The sequence below is a fragment of the Ochotona princeps genome, chromosome 11, assembly GCF_030435755.1.
Source record: "Ochotona princeps isolate mOchPri1 chromosome 11, mOchPri1.hap1, whole genome shotgun sequence".
NCBI classification, from domain to species: domain Eukaryota; kingdom Metazoa; phylum Chordata; class Mammalia; order Lagomorpha; family Ochotonidae; genus Ochotona; species Ochotona princeps.
The window spans coordinates 22,190,774-22,204,152 of NC_080842.1; the positions used below are offsets into that span (position 1 = coordinate 22,190,774).

Below are 13,379 nucleotides of genomic sequence, written 5' to 3' on the forward strand. Positions count from 1 at the left end.
TGGTTTCAATAGTTCTGAGATGTTGTTGATTTTATTGCTCTAAGGTTGAGGAAATCACTCGAAAGATCATTGACTGACACAATCCACCTCAGAGTTGCGGCTTGCCAGGTGACTGCTGTTGAAGCTCAGCCAGGAGTGCTGTCAGTTTGAACTGCCCTCCATGGTATTAGACATTCTCTGCAGGCCTCAACGATCTGTCATGTCCGCTTTGTGCATCTTGGCCTGCTGTCTTCCACTGCCAGGCTTCAGCAACCAAGGAGGTTCGATTCTCACACATGTACTACATAGTCATACCACAAATCCTGTCATTTTCACCATGGTTGGAGTTTTGAGTTCAGCAATCCAGTTTGGGGGGTCCCCCTAAAAAACTTTGTCTGAGGTGACCCCAGACCTAGCTCCTGTGTGCCTGCCAGTGTGGAGTCCAGCTTAGTCTGCCACCCACATCAACATATACACACACACTGGTGGTTGCAATTGCTGGGCCAGTTCTGCCCCAGCCCCATCTCATACACCAAACAATGCATGCTGTGGCTCAGCCTAACCCTGCCCACCCCACACTCAGCCCTCATATATACCAGCAGGAACTGTAGCCCAGTTGCAGCAACTCCCAATAACCCTCACCAGGCCTGCCCTCAGCTCTGGTTCCTGCACATGACTGTACGTGCAGCAGCCTGATCCAAACTGTCCTTCGTTCCATTCAGCTTTTGTACACATCAATAGGCATTGAAATCTAGCTCAGCCCAATCGACCCTACTCTCCAGCCCCCACAGAATACTGCTGGGTGCTACCTCGTGTCCAGCCCAGCCCATCCCCAGTCCTGATTCTCATGCTTACTGGTGAGAGCTGTAGCCCATCAGAGGGGTGCCCACATTTCCGCTATGAGGCCCAATCACAGATCTGTATTTTGCACTTTACACGTGGTACTGTGGACCAGCCAGACAGGACATGCCTGCAGTTTTGAAATTTGCTAGCTGATACTGTGGCAAAGCATGGACAGCCTCTACCTACTGTGGTTCATGCATGCACCAGTCGATGTTGTTGCTTGACCCAGCCTGGCTCTCTCCCTAATCCAGTTCACATGCAGGCCAATGTGTGTTGTAGCCCTATCCAGCCTGGTGTGCCCCAAGTCCCAGCTCTCATGCTTAACCAGCAGGAGCAGTGGCCCAGCATGGGTGTACCCACAAACCCCTTACTGGGCTCACACCCACCAGGGTCTTACATGTGCTGCTGGGTTATGCAGTCCAGGCTGGCATGGCTTTCCTCACCTCAGCATTTGCAGATCCTAAACTTGAATCTGGAGGAAATTTCAACAGGATTTAATACCTTCTTCTTTGTGGATAAAGTCAACTGATTTTAAATGTTTAATTAATCTACACATTGAATTTGATGTAGATGTTTCTGAAATTGTTACATTGGAGTAGAGGAATTGATGCGTATGTTAGAATAAGATACTACTATAGTCACAAACCCAATAGCCAGTGGCTTACAACAACAAAGGTTTTTTTCTTACTTATTTACCTGTCCATGTGTTGTCTCTGACTCTGCTCCAGGCTGATGCTTCCCTTATCTGGAGCATTGCAGTGCAACAAAAGGTCATGGCAAAACTTGAGTGGGGTCTTTAAACCTCTAATTAGCAATGAAATGGATTGCTTCTGCTATGTCTCGTTTGCCAACGCAAGTCACAAGCCACTGGTGACAGAGAAGACAGGGATGGGTAATCTTCCAGGAAGAAAAGTCATTGCAGAGAAGGACTTTGAATATTCTTCCTTTTTCTGGTAAGCCACCTAATTCCCCCAAGAAGAATAATCCCTAACAAACCCTCAGCCAAAGTTAATTTGACAGCGTTGACCCTAGGCCCAGAAGGGGCTGTGAGAGCTAGGGTTAGCTAACTAGAGCTTCTCATTCCTCTGGCCAAAGTAAACTTAATGGAATGCAATTCCTGGAAGGAGAAATTATTTTTGTGTTGGAGTTGCTAAGAAGAAAGTCTCTGGATCTGTAGTTTATGGAGACAGCTGGAAAGAACCTGCTTATTTTTTTTTAATGATTTACTTATTTTATTTGAAAGTCAGAGTCACAAAGAGATGGAAAGAGACAGAGAAAGAAAAAGAGGGAAATAATCCATCTTCCCATTGAGTTCCTACATGGCCGCAACAACCAGAGTTGGACTGGGCTGAGGCCAAGAGTCAGAATCTTCAATCGAGTGCAGCAGCCCACCCAGTTAAGACACCCTCCACTGCTTTCTTAGACACATTTACAGGAAGCTGGAACAGAGTAATGCACTTGGGATTCTAAAATGTGCCCAAATGGGATGTCACTGTTGCAGGTGATGGTTTAAGCCACTATGCCACAAGACAACCCCTCAAGAGACTTTTAAAATGAAGTCAATGTGGAAATAAACAAGGAATGTATAGTGGACTCAGCATGAAGATACCAGTTATGATGGTATTTTCTCACATTGGAATGATGGGTTGGGTCCCCAGGTCTAGCTCCTGATTCCAGCTCTTTGTTAACGAAGTTATTGGGAGGCAACAGACTGAGGCTCAAGTGATTGGGTCCTTGCTAGCCACCAAGGAGACCTGACTAGAGTTCCAGCTCCCACTTAACTACCTTAATGATCATTGATGTTCAGGGCATCAGTCAGTAGATGGACCCTCCACCCACTGCCAACCTCACCACTATTCCTTCTCTGTACTCAAAAGAAATCAATAGAAGCAAGGTGGGGGTGCAGGGAATGCAGCTATTGAGCAAGTAAACTAAAGAGTTATTCCACTTTATGATTCATGCTAACGTGAAAAAGTGTAAACCTAGAATTCCTAACCTTGTAAATTTATTTCTTTCTTAAGCTGATCTACTAAGATTTATATTATTTGTAATGAAAGAATGCTCCTTATAATGGATGGGATGGGTTTGGGATAGATGGGATTTCCTAAACTATCTAATATGTAAAAGGTTCTGTCAACTTTTTCATAGATGGGCTACAATTTTGGTTACAAAAGTCTTAGGTATAGATTCAAAGTATATATATATATATGTATATATATATATATATATATATGTATGTATATATATATATATATACATATTACCATATTGTATCTATAGCCCGATTTGCAAAATATGATAACAAAAATTGGTAACCTGGTATGGTCTACCCCAATACAATTCACAGTAATATGTACTAAAAACAAATGACTCAAAGTGACAGCTTTCCTAAAAGCAAATTTGACCATAGAGCATGCCATACACACCGTAATCCATAAATAACATTGACATCACTGGGAATTTACTATAAATGCACAATCTTAGATCCCCCAGGCCTATTTTAAATCAGAATATGTGCTGCAACAGAGCCCTAAGTTATTCTTTTTTACTGAAGCATAGTATTTAAAAGACGTCTATGCAGAAGACTGTATGTGATATGGTAAATATTAACAAGGACAATTCTGTGATAAATATACCAAAATAGCTTCATGACTGCCTGTTATTTCTCCTTACAATTTATAGTGTAATGCCAAGTAATATTAAGAGTGATGGAAGGGCCCAACACAATACTCTAGTGGCTAAAGTCCTTGCCTTGAATGTGCTGGGATCTCATGTGGGCACTGGTTTGAGTCCTGGCTGCTTCACTTCCCATCCAGCTCCTTCTGGTGGCCTGGGAGAGCATGGAGGATGGCCCAAAGCCTTGGGACGCTGCACCCATGTGGGAGACATAGAGGAAGCTCCAGGTTCCTGACTTCAGATTGGTTCAGCCCAGCCATTGCAGCTACGTGGGTAGTGAACCAGAGCATGGGAAGGTCCTTCTCTCTGTCTCTCCTTCTCTCTGTAATTCTGACTTTCCAATGGAAAAAAAATGAAAATCTTAAAAAAAAAAGAATGATGGGAAAATCCTAGGAGGGAATCACTGGAAGCAGTTCAGAGGATATGAGCCACAAACATATTGTAAATACACTCATAAGGATCAAAGGAGTGATAAAAAGTAATCAGTCACTAACACCACCATCTTCCTTCATATAATGAGACTCAAAAACTTTATGTAAGTGAATCGTCTATTCTTTTTTTTAATTTTTATTTTTCATATACCATTTCCTTAGGCTAAGGGATTTCTACTTCCACTCGGTCCTCCTCTCCTCCCCGCTATTGTCCTTTATAACAATAGCATAGTCCTTCAACAATCGTCACAAATCCATCATTCTCCTTTTTAAGTGTGTTATGACACTGTAGTTATGGACAATGGTAGAAAGTCCAGCATTCTGTTATCAAGACATATTTGTTTCATTACGAGTCCTTATTTTATTAAAAAATAGAATTGCATACTGTAATATATTCTTCACAGTATACTTGTCTCCATTATGCAGTTCCTCTGGATAACTATCAATCTTGTATTTTGCATGAAGTTTGCCTTATATCAGAGAAAACGTATGGTATCTGTCCCGGTCTACTCCAATTCAGACTGCAGCTGACTTTCACCGGGTGCTGATTATTATTTACATTAAATATGAATGGGTTCTCTGAGTTGGTGGGGTCTGTGACTCCCAGGGTAGCACTAGTGATATTAATCCCCATTCACCAGTTTGACAACACAGCAGGAGAGAGTGTGCATGGAGAATACTGGGAATTAGGCCCGGTACCTTCATGCTTCTGCAGACCAAGTTGCTCACCATTTCATAGCCCAGCTTCCGCCCTCCCTTTACTTCATTTCTTCCTCACACCATCCTGAAATTAGAAATGTTGATCTCACCAGTGATAAAACAGACTTTGGGCACAGAGCGGTGGCAATCTCACTTCATACCAATTCATTTATCATTGGGCTGTATTATATTCTTGTCTCAATGTGAAAGAAAAAATATTTCATTAAAGAGAGAATTAATACAAAAAAAGTTGACTTTGTGAAGCCTGAGTTCTTAACACTTGAGACTACACAACAGTCATTATTGTAGCCTTGTGGCATTTGTATACCATAAATGTTCCAGCTTGCGTTTAATGACAAGTTGATCACATTGCTAACTCATAGAGAGTATGTATCTGAGATAACTTGCTGTCCTATGAAGCTCTCAGACACCAATCATCAAGGCAAGGTATAAAGCATCTGGTGGAAATCACTTAAAAATAATTAGATTTTTAAGAGCTCCCTGCTTCAGCTCCTGGGATGAATCTGCAATTGAAGAGATCTGTGAATACAGAATTAAGCTCCTGATTAGTGAAGGTACTATTTGGGTATATTTTATCCAGCACAAGTAAACATTCTGAGTTCTTTCATGTTTAAGCTAGCAAAAATAATATTTCTTTTCTGTTCCTGCAAATCTGACTTCTGTTTGAGAATTGACTTCAGTAGTCCTGTTATAGAAGAGGTTATTTTTCTTCATGAGGATTTATTTCTCTATTTTATTGGGGATAAATACTAGGATGAAAATTGATAGTGCTGATCTCTTTTACTTTCCATCATCTTGAATGAGTATTTTGAGCTTTCTTCGGATCTCCCACATGACCTCTCTAGCAATACAGCACAAAATCAGCACAAATGACAAGGGCTTGAGCAGTGTGTGTCCAGTCCATTTTTCCCTTTCCTATTCCTTCTGAACCGTAGGATGGTAGGTTAAGTCTTGAGAAGGTACAAGCATGAAAACATTCCAAAGGCAAATGTAGGAGACTACGGTGGCTAACCATGGACAATATTGGGAGTATATTCAGTAAATACTTAAACTTGAAATGCATAATTTTGGCTTTTATTATATAATAACGTTTTTCTTAAATATTCCATTCAACATTTCTTCCAAAGAACATTTCTGGATAAACAGTAAGATCTAAGAAACCCTAATGCAGATCTTTAAAATGATGTAGACATTTTGGTCAGGTCGTTTGAAGAAATGACCACAATCATTTCTCTTTGATCAGAGTCAAAAAGGAAAAGGAATACATAGACTAGGAAGCAAAATATATGAGAAATATTTTATCATTTACTGAAATATGACTATTGTGAGCTTTTATTTTAGAAAGTATATATCATGATTTTGACAGTTTATCCCTATTTTTATTATGATTTTTTCTTTTAATTTTCCTTTCCCCTAAAGAATGAATACAGGCACTAATAAGGTAGTCTATTAGAAGGGCTTGAAATGCTTAAAACTTAGTGGCCTGGAGCATCTTATTATTATTTAAAAATAATTATTTGATTATTTTAATAATTACATATGAAAGAAAATGTGTATCATTATATTGTCAGAAAAATACTTTCATCTATTAAAATGCCATTTTTGTTCATACAAATAAAATGGATTTCCTGTATTTCATATGATCATTTCTAAAAAGATACACATATTTCCCTTCTTTCCCCTCTTTCTCCCTCAATTCTCTTCTTCCCTTTTTATCAATTATCGCAAAGATATACTTTCTTTTTCTTTTCTTAAAGATTTATTTGTTTTTATTGGAAAGGCAGATATAGAGAGAAGGAGAAGCAAAGAGAAAGGTTTTCCATCAATGGTTCATTCCCAAGTGGCCTCAATGGTCGGAGCTGAGCTTATCTGAAGCCAGAAGCCAAGAGCTTTTTCTAGATCTCCTATGTGGGTGCAGGATTCAAGGCCTTGAGCCATACTCTACTGCTTTCCCAGGCTGCAAGCAGGGAGCTGAATGTGAAGTAGAACATCCAGGACACGAATCAGTGCCCATGTGGGATCCTGGAGCATGTAAGGCAAGTATCTAGCAAATAGGCTACCATGCCAGGCCCACAAAAATATACTTTCAATCCACTCTATAACTCAGTGTTTTTCATCAGTCATCATAATATTCGACAAGTAAAATGGAAGACTGCAGTTCCACAGAAGAATAAACAATAGCTAAAAACAACAGTCATATCACAAGATGTCCGTTTCATTCCTGTGCTTTTTTTGTATTCTATATTAATTGCCACGTATCAGAGAAAACATCACATTTGTCTTTTGGGGATTGGCTCCTCTATCTTTGTTTTATACAACGTGTTGCTGCTAAGCATACCTATTACTTCCATTGCCTAAGGAATGGAAAGCAACTTTCATACCTTGCTTTATGCATAACAATAAGTGAGTTGAGGCACACAATTTTAAAGAGTTTACTTGAGTAAACTGCAAACTATAAATCCAGAAATTCCAAACAAAAGTGATTATGGAGTTCCACCATGCAAAGAATGACTTGCAGGATGAGCATCCATGCGAAACAAGTAAGTATTTGATGTAATGCACTTATACAGTTTGCCTTATTTATTTGGTCTTATGTCAGCTGTTTCGTGTTAGTTGACCTTTACTTCTGTTTTTCTTTAATACAGGTATTTACAGAAAAAAGTAGTTCGTTTAGTTATGCCTGTGTTTGCAAATCAGTCAAGGTTAAGGTCATTTATGGAGCCTCATTTGCTTTGTCTGTTCAGAGATTCTTCAATCTTAGTCTCAATTCTAATTTGTTTTAGGAGGCATTACCCTTCCTTTGAAGGAAGGAGGTCTTGGGAGAAGGATTTCATAGGGGAGGCAACCATGACAGTACTATGTAGTTTCTGGGTGGAGAAAGTGACAAAAGCTCTCAAAGCAACAGCTAAAAAAAAAAAAGAAAGAAAAAAGAAAAAAAGAAAAGAAAAGAAAAAGAAAATGGAAAGTGGAAAAGAAGAGATATGAATGGGAAACTCTGAAGTCTTCTATCATTCCAAAGAACCTCTAAGTTTCTAGAATGCAAAGGATTGTGCATATTCATATTTACTTACAGGTAGTACAGCACTCAACAAATTAATTCTCAACAAATTTTACGTTACAAACCATTTCCTTACTATTTCCCTTACTCATTTCAAACCCCACTTTAGATGTATTAGTGATTACTTAATCTGGACAATTGCAATACTCTTCTAAATAATTTTACAGTCTTTTATTTTGTACTTCAAACTAGCCCCCTGCCACCTTCATTATCTCCTTAGATTACCATACTAACTTTGCAATTGATTTATGAAGCCACTTAGTATTCCATGAACACCCAGTGTAAATTCAATAACCATATTGCTCATGCCAATGTCTTTTTTTTACTTTTTGTTAAAATGACCTTGGATAAATGAGAAAAAAGTTAGGTCATCCTTCTAGATTTATTTCAAAGCTTTCTGTAGGTAATTATTTTGAATAGATTTATATTGGGAGCTTTTTGCTTTTGTATACATACTAGTAAGTGTATATTACAAGGTGTTGTGGTGATTTGGACTTATGTATTTTTCCTTTACTAAATTGACAGTTCTTTGAGTCAGGGACATCTTTGCCACTCTGTCATTAAAACACATGCAGTTGAACTCAATAGATAACATTAAATGAAATGTTTTTGAAAATCAAGTGGATAATTTATGCCTGAACAATAAGACACCAGTAAGTGCCAAAAAGACACTATTTCCCTTGTTAGAGTCTACAATCTGTGACAAAAGGCTTATCTATAGAAAGTGCATGAATTCACATAAGCCTGCTGGCATGATGAGGCTAACAGTGTGACATCAACTCTCTTGAAAATTTGAGCAGGATGACTAATCAGATTCTTGGAATACTTAAAATGAACACAGATTACCATTACATTGCTTAACATCAACAAAAAACCTCAAACATGAATGTTAGTCATCAGAATGGTATGGTTACTGCAAGAGATCGGAGTTCACATGGAAAAAATCTAAAAATAAATAGCCTGAGAAGTGATGAGACACAATTGTTTCATAAGTATTTTATTTACATCTAACAAGTTAGAATTTACAAAATCTCTCAGAAATATCAAGGTCCGTTGAGTCCCACTTGCTACCAGGACCAAAGTCTTTGGGGAGATGACGGAATAGCTTTGATATGAACACTTCCAGTGATGGGAAGCTCATTTGTTTTGGAATTAACCCAGTTAGTATGGGATTATTCATGTAGAGTTGAAATCTGCTGATATCCATTGACCCTGGCTTTTTTCTTGGAATTATACAAAGTATCTCTACTTGTTTTCCTAGATGGAAACTTTTCATGTATTTGAATGCAATTATTTTTTCTGTCAAGGCTTTTTTCCCCCAAGATTAGGAACATCTATTTTATGCAATGATTTTTGTGTAATATTGGTTTAAAACCTTCTATTTCTTTCTAATTATATTCCACGAAGCACATTGTAGTGTAACACCCAAGTGTTAACATCAGTGCTACAAATGAACCTAAGCATTGTAGTCTATAAGGACACATCTCTAAAGTCTTAAATACAATGAATTTTTTAAATTAAAATCAAATAGCATACTAAATGGAAAAATGGATCAAAACACCCTTTTTTAGGAATTGTTCTTTATACTGTAATTAGAAATCAGAGTGAGAAAATCTTTGCTTAAAGAAGTTGACATTCTAACAAAATCTGAACTCAGATATCCTCAGTAAAGTTTAACTAAGTGCTATCATTGAGGTGTAGACAAAATATTGCCATCAAATAACTGATACATTTTGGGTAATTGCAAATTTGTGCTTCAGGCAACTTAGTCTTCATCAAGAGTGCCCTAATTCCAAATCTGTGCTGTTAGTTTAAAAAATCTAAATGTTACACTTCAACATAATTTTTCTAACTTCTTTTTGCTGATTTTTGTTAAAATTCCACACAGCAAGATTTTGAATCTTTATTCTTTCTTTGACTATGTTAGCTGTGCATTCTAATCTTTGTGTCACCTCCATGTCCGATAGAAGGAAGAAAATTGGCTGCTTTTTACATGGACAAAAAGGTTGGTATTTAGTTTTCCCAGCAGAAATATGTGCTGGGGAATTTGGCTAATGGGAAGTGGTAAGGCACATATTTAGAAAAGACAATTTATTCCACCCAGGACAAATATAGAATTCTACCCACCATGACTCATACAGTGCAAAGGCTTCTCATCTTTTAAGAGTTACATGGTGTTAGCTGTTGGCATGTGGTGACTTCAGGGCCTGAGAAAGACACAAAGGGTATCAATGGCTTGTATTTTTTCCTGCTAATTTTTGACATCAAATGTCAAGTTGAAAGTTAACAATTGCCCTCAATATAGCTCATAGTGTACTGATGATAAATCAAACATTATAACCTCTCTACTTGAGCTGGTTTTTGCCAAAGAGATCTTCCTTGACTGCACTACAACCCCTTTGCCCAAAACTTCACTTTTTTTTTGTGCATTTGAACACTATACGCATATCCGATTTGTTCATCGTTATGTTACCTCAACCCCACAACACCTACATGCTCTGTAACCTAAGCTCTTTGATAGCTTGGGCTTTGGTTTATTCATTGCAGTGTGTCTTCATTTCACAGTGCCAGATACTAATGCACATTCTATTGACATACACTCAATAAATATTTGTTGAATAAATGAATGAATCTGAAATAGATACTTGTAAATTTTTCATGCACTTAGTTAGCAAAAGAAATTTTCAAAAATAACTACATAAAATAAAAGGATGATCATGTTTATTTTATCCTTATTGGTTAGAATTAATTATACAAAGAATGTTGAGCCTCTGTAAATAAAAGAATTTCAGATGTACTTTCAGTGAATGCTGGCATTATTTAGTGGCATGAGGCAAAGTGTTTATGAAGTATTAATAAAGACCACTTATTACCAAACACTAAATAGTAAAGAAGCTGTTCACATATATGCTATTAAACAGTATGATATTCCTATTCATCAGATTGTATATACAACTAATTTTTACAGAAGCAGAAGCCAGGAAACATCAGTCATGTCTCAAGGACTCACTGCCCAGCATTCCAAGAGTCCGAAGTCTTGTCCATTAAAACTTCTCTCACCTTCCAGTGTTTACTGGCTGGTAATAAACAAAACAAAATAGAACAAATAATTCTTCTTTTTCATGAATCTTTCCAGTGCACTTGCCCCAATTTTAGAAAGAGGTCAGGCTTTTGTGACCTGGCCTATAAAGAATCCAAACATACAATTAAGAAGGCCAGGCTTAGAAAAATTGCCACCCAAAAAAGCCTCAATGTTTTCTATTCCCTATTTTCTTCCAACTCAGCTTTGCCAACAAAATCAGATACAGCAGTGTTTTTGGCATTGTCAGCAATCTTTACATCTGAAAATTACACTTTTTTTCTATCACGTTCATTACCCCCTCAGCATCAGTTTTACAATCTAAATGCGAGAACAGTGTGAAGAAAAGTTTGCATTTCTCTTTTGCTGGCAATTTTGCTAGGGAAGATAAATGACAGAGCTTGCTCTTCACACCTTATCTGTGTACCAAAGCTCTCAGAGAGGCAATTTTCACCCAGGGGTTACTAAGAAGTAGTAAAGGGATTGTCCATAATCCAGACAAATATTGGGAAAAAAGACAGAAAGCAGGGAAGCTCTGTGACAGAGGACCTTTACAGTGCTATTGTTGCCACTTCACCCTTGCGCAATTGTCTGATGTTAGCCATGGCTTTGAATATTTGAGCTTTTGGATGCCTTCAGTGATTTTGTGGGTCTTGCCCCTCCACTGTGCAACATGGTTATTGATCCCACTCTCCTCAACTTTGTTGAAATGCACAGATACTACAACAGCATTAATGTCAGCTGTCTTTTTTTGAAAACCTGTCTCCTTCCCTACTCACATGGTCAAACATGAGATTTATTTCAGCACCGCTTCATACAGCAATGAAGTAGATGAAAAGCAGGAAAAATTGAGCACTCAGCAAAGAACACACCAAGGTGAAATTCCTAAAACAACATCTGCAGCATTGCCCTTGAGGTCCCTTCCCTATCAACAGTTCTATGAAAGATGAATGGATTCTTAGAGCAGTTGCTGTACCTTCCTCATCTCTTTCAGCACATTAAAAAGTATCCGATTTAAGAAGACTTGAGTTTCCTCCCAACAGATCTTTCAGTTTCTGATCTTACGACAAAGAACAGTTAATATCTGGCAAGAATCTTGGTTGGAGTTATTGCATTTGAAGAGCTTGTAACAAAATATGCCATTCATTACTACATATGGATATTTTTCCCAAGAAAAACACCCTTATTGGACTCCACATTCAACTCTCAAACTGTTTTAGCGACATCTCTTTCAGAAAAAGAGTGGTTATAATTACAGGTCCTTTCAGTTTCTCCTTATCGAAGTAGAAAGAAATCCTGTATCCTAAGTGGACACAACCATCTTGAAAGCCGTGCAACAGACTCCAAACTCACATTGGATTCCAAAGCCTGGATCAATTAGGGGTGTTGCAATTCTAAGTATCTTTCTCTGAACACTACTTTCTTCCCTTCATTGCAAGATTCAAAAATATATACTCTTGCCAGCCATAGTTTTACATCCATAGTTCTACAAACTATGGATCAACAATATTTGGGAAAAAATACTTTGATATTGAACATGTGCAGTTTTTCATGTTATTATTCCCTGAACAACACTGTATAACAACTATTTACATAGCATTTACATTATATTAGATATTATATGTGATTAGAGTTGACTTAAGGTATTCAGGAAGATGTGACAGGTTATGTGCAAATATTTTGGACATCCCCAGATTTTGGTATTTGTAGAGGATCCTAGAGCCACATCCCTTGTGAATTCTGAGAGACAACTGTAATAGCAACAGATACAATGAACAGGCTGTTTAAAAATAACAACTTTAGAGTTCTTTGCTCAAAAAGGAAAAAAAATGTTATGTTCATACTATTATGATACATAGTATGAACTTCTTGGTGTGATATCAATGTGGAATAGACCAGTTTCTTCTACTGCAAAAGTTTGTGGGTGAGCCTGGAGTGATAGACTAGTGGCTAAGTCTTGGCCTTGCAAGCACTGAGATCCATGTGGATCTCAGTTCATGTCCCAGCTGTTCTACTTCCCTTCTAACTCCCTGCTTGTGGCCTGTGGATGTAAAGGCCTTGGGACCCTGCACCTGCTTGGGAGACCTGGAAGAAGCTCTTGGGTCCTGGCTTTGGATTGGCTCAGCTCTGGCTGTTTCAGCTGCTTGGGGCGTAGGGGGTGGTGAACTAGCAGATGAACGATCATTCTCTCTCTCTCTCTCTCTCTCACTATATATATATATATATATATATATATATATATATATATATATACTTTTCCAATGTAAATAAATAAATCATTTTGAAAAGTTTGTGGGTTTGGTAAGAATGGCAAAGAAACCATAATTTTCCATCTATAATTCCTTGGTATACCTGTGAAGCTGTCATCAATTTCCTTTTCCTGTCAAAAAATTGTGTATGTTCTTTCCAGTCCAATGTATCTCTCCAAACCATAACTCCCTTCGTTCTACTAGGACTCTGACGCTGTAGCATCATCAGCGTATTGCAATTTTGTTTTCATGTTTCATGGTACTTACATGGTTTATAAACACTCAGCTTCACCTTGCTCTTTAGAAATCTTCTCTGAGTTTCTAACATAGACTTGAAAACTGAT

General features: G+C 37.9%; 1 long non-coding RNA gene across 1 annotated transcript in view; it reads left to right on the plus strand.

The window, feature by feature from the left end:
• The first annotated feature begins 1,674 nt into the window (after window positions 1–1,674).
• The window catches only part of LOC131481486 (uncharacterized), a 101,872-nt gene continuing 90,167 nt past the window's right edge, over window positions 1,675–13,379 (plus strand). Inside the window, exon 1 of the long non-coding RNA XR_009246353.1 lies at window positions 1,675–1,775. This is a non-coding gene — a long non-coding RNA (uncharacterized LOC131481486). The remainder of the gene's footprint in view (window positions 1,776–13,379) is intronic.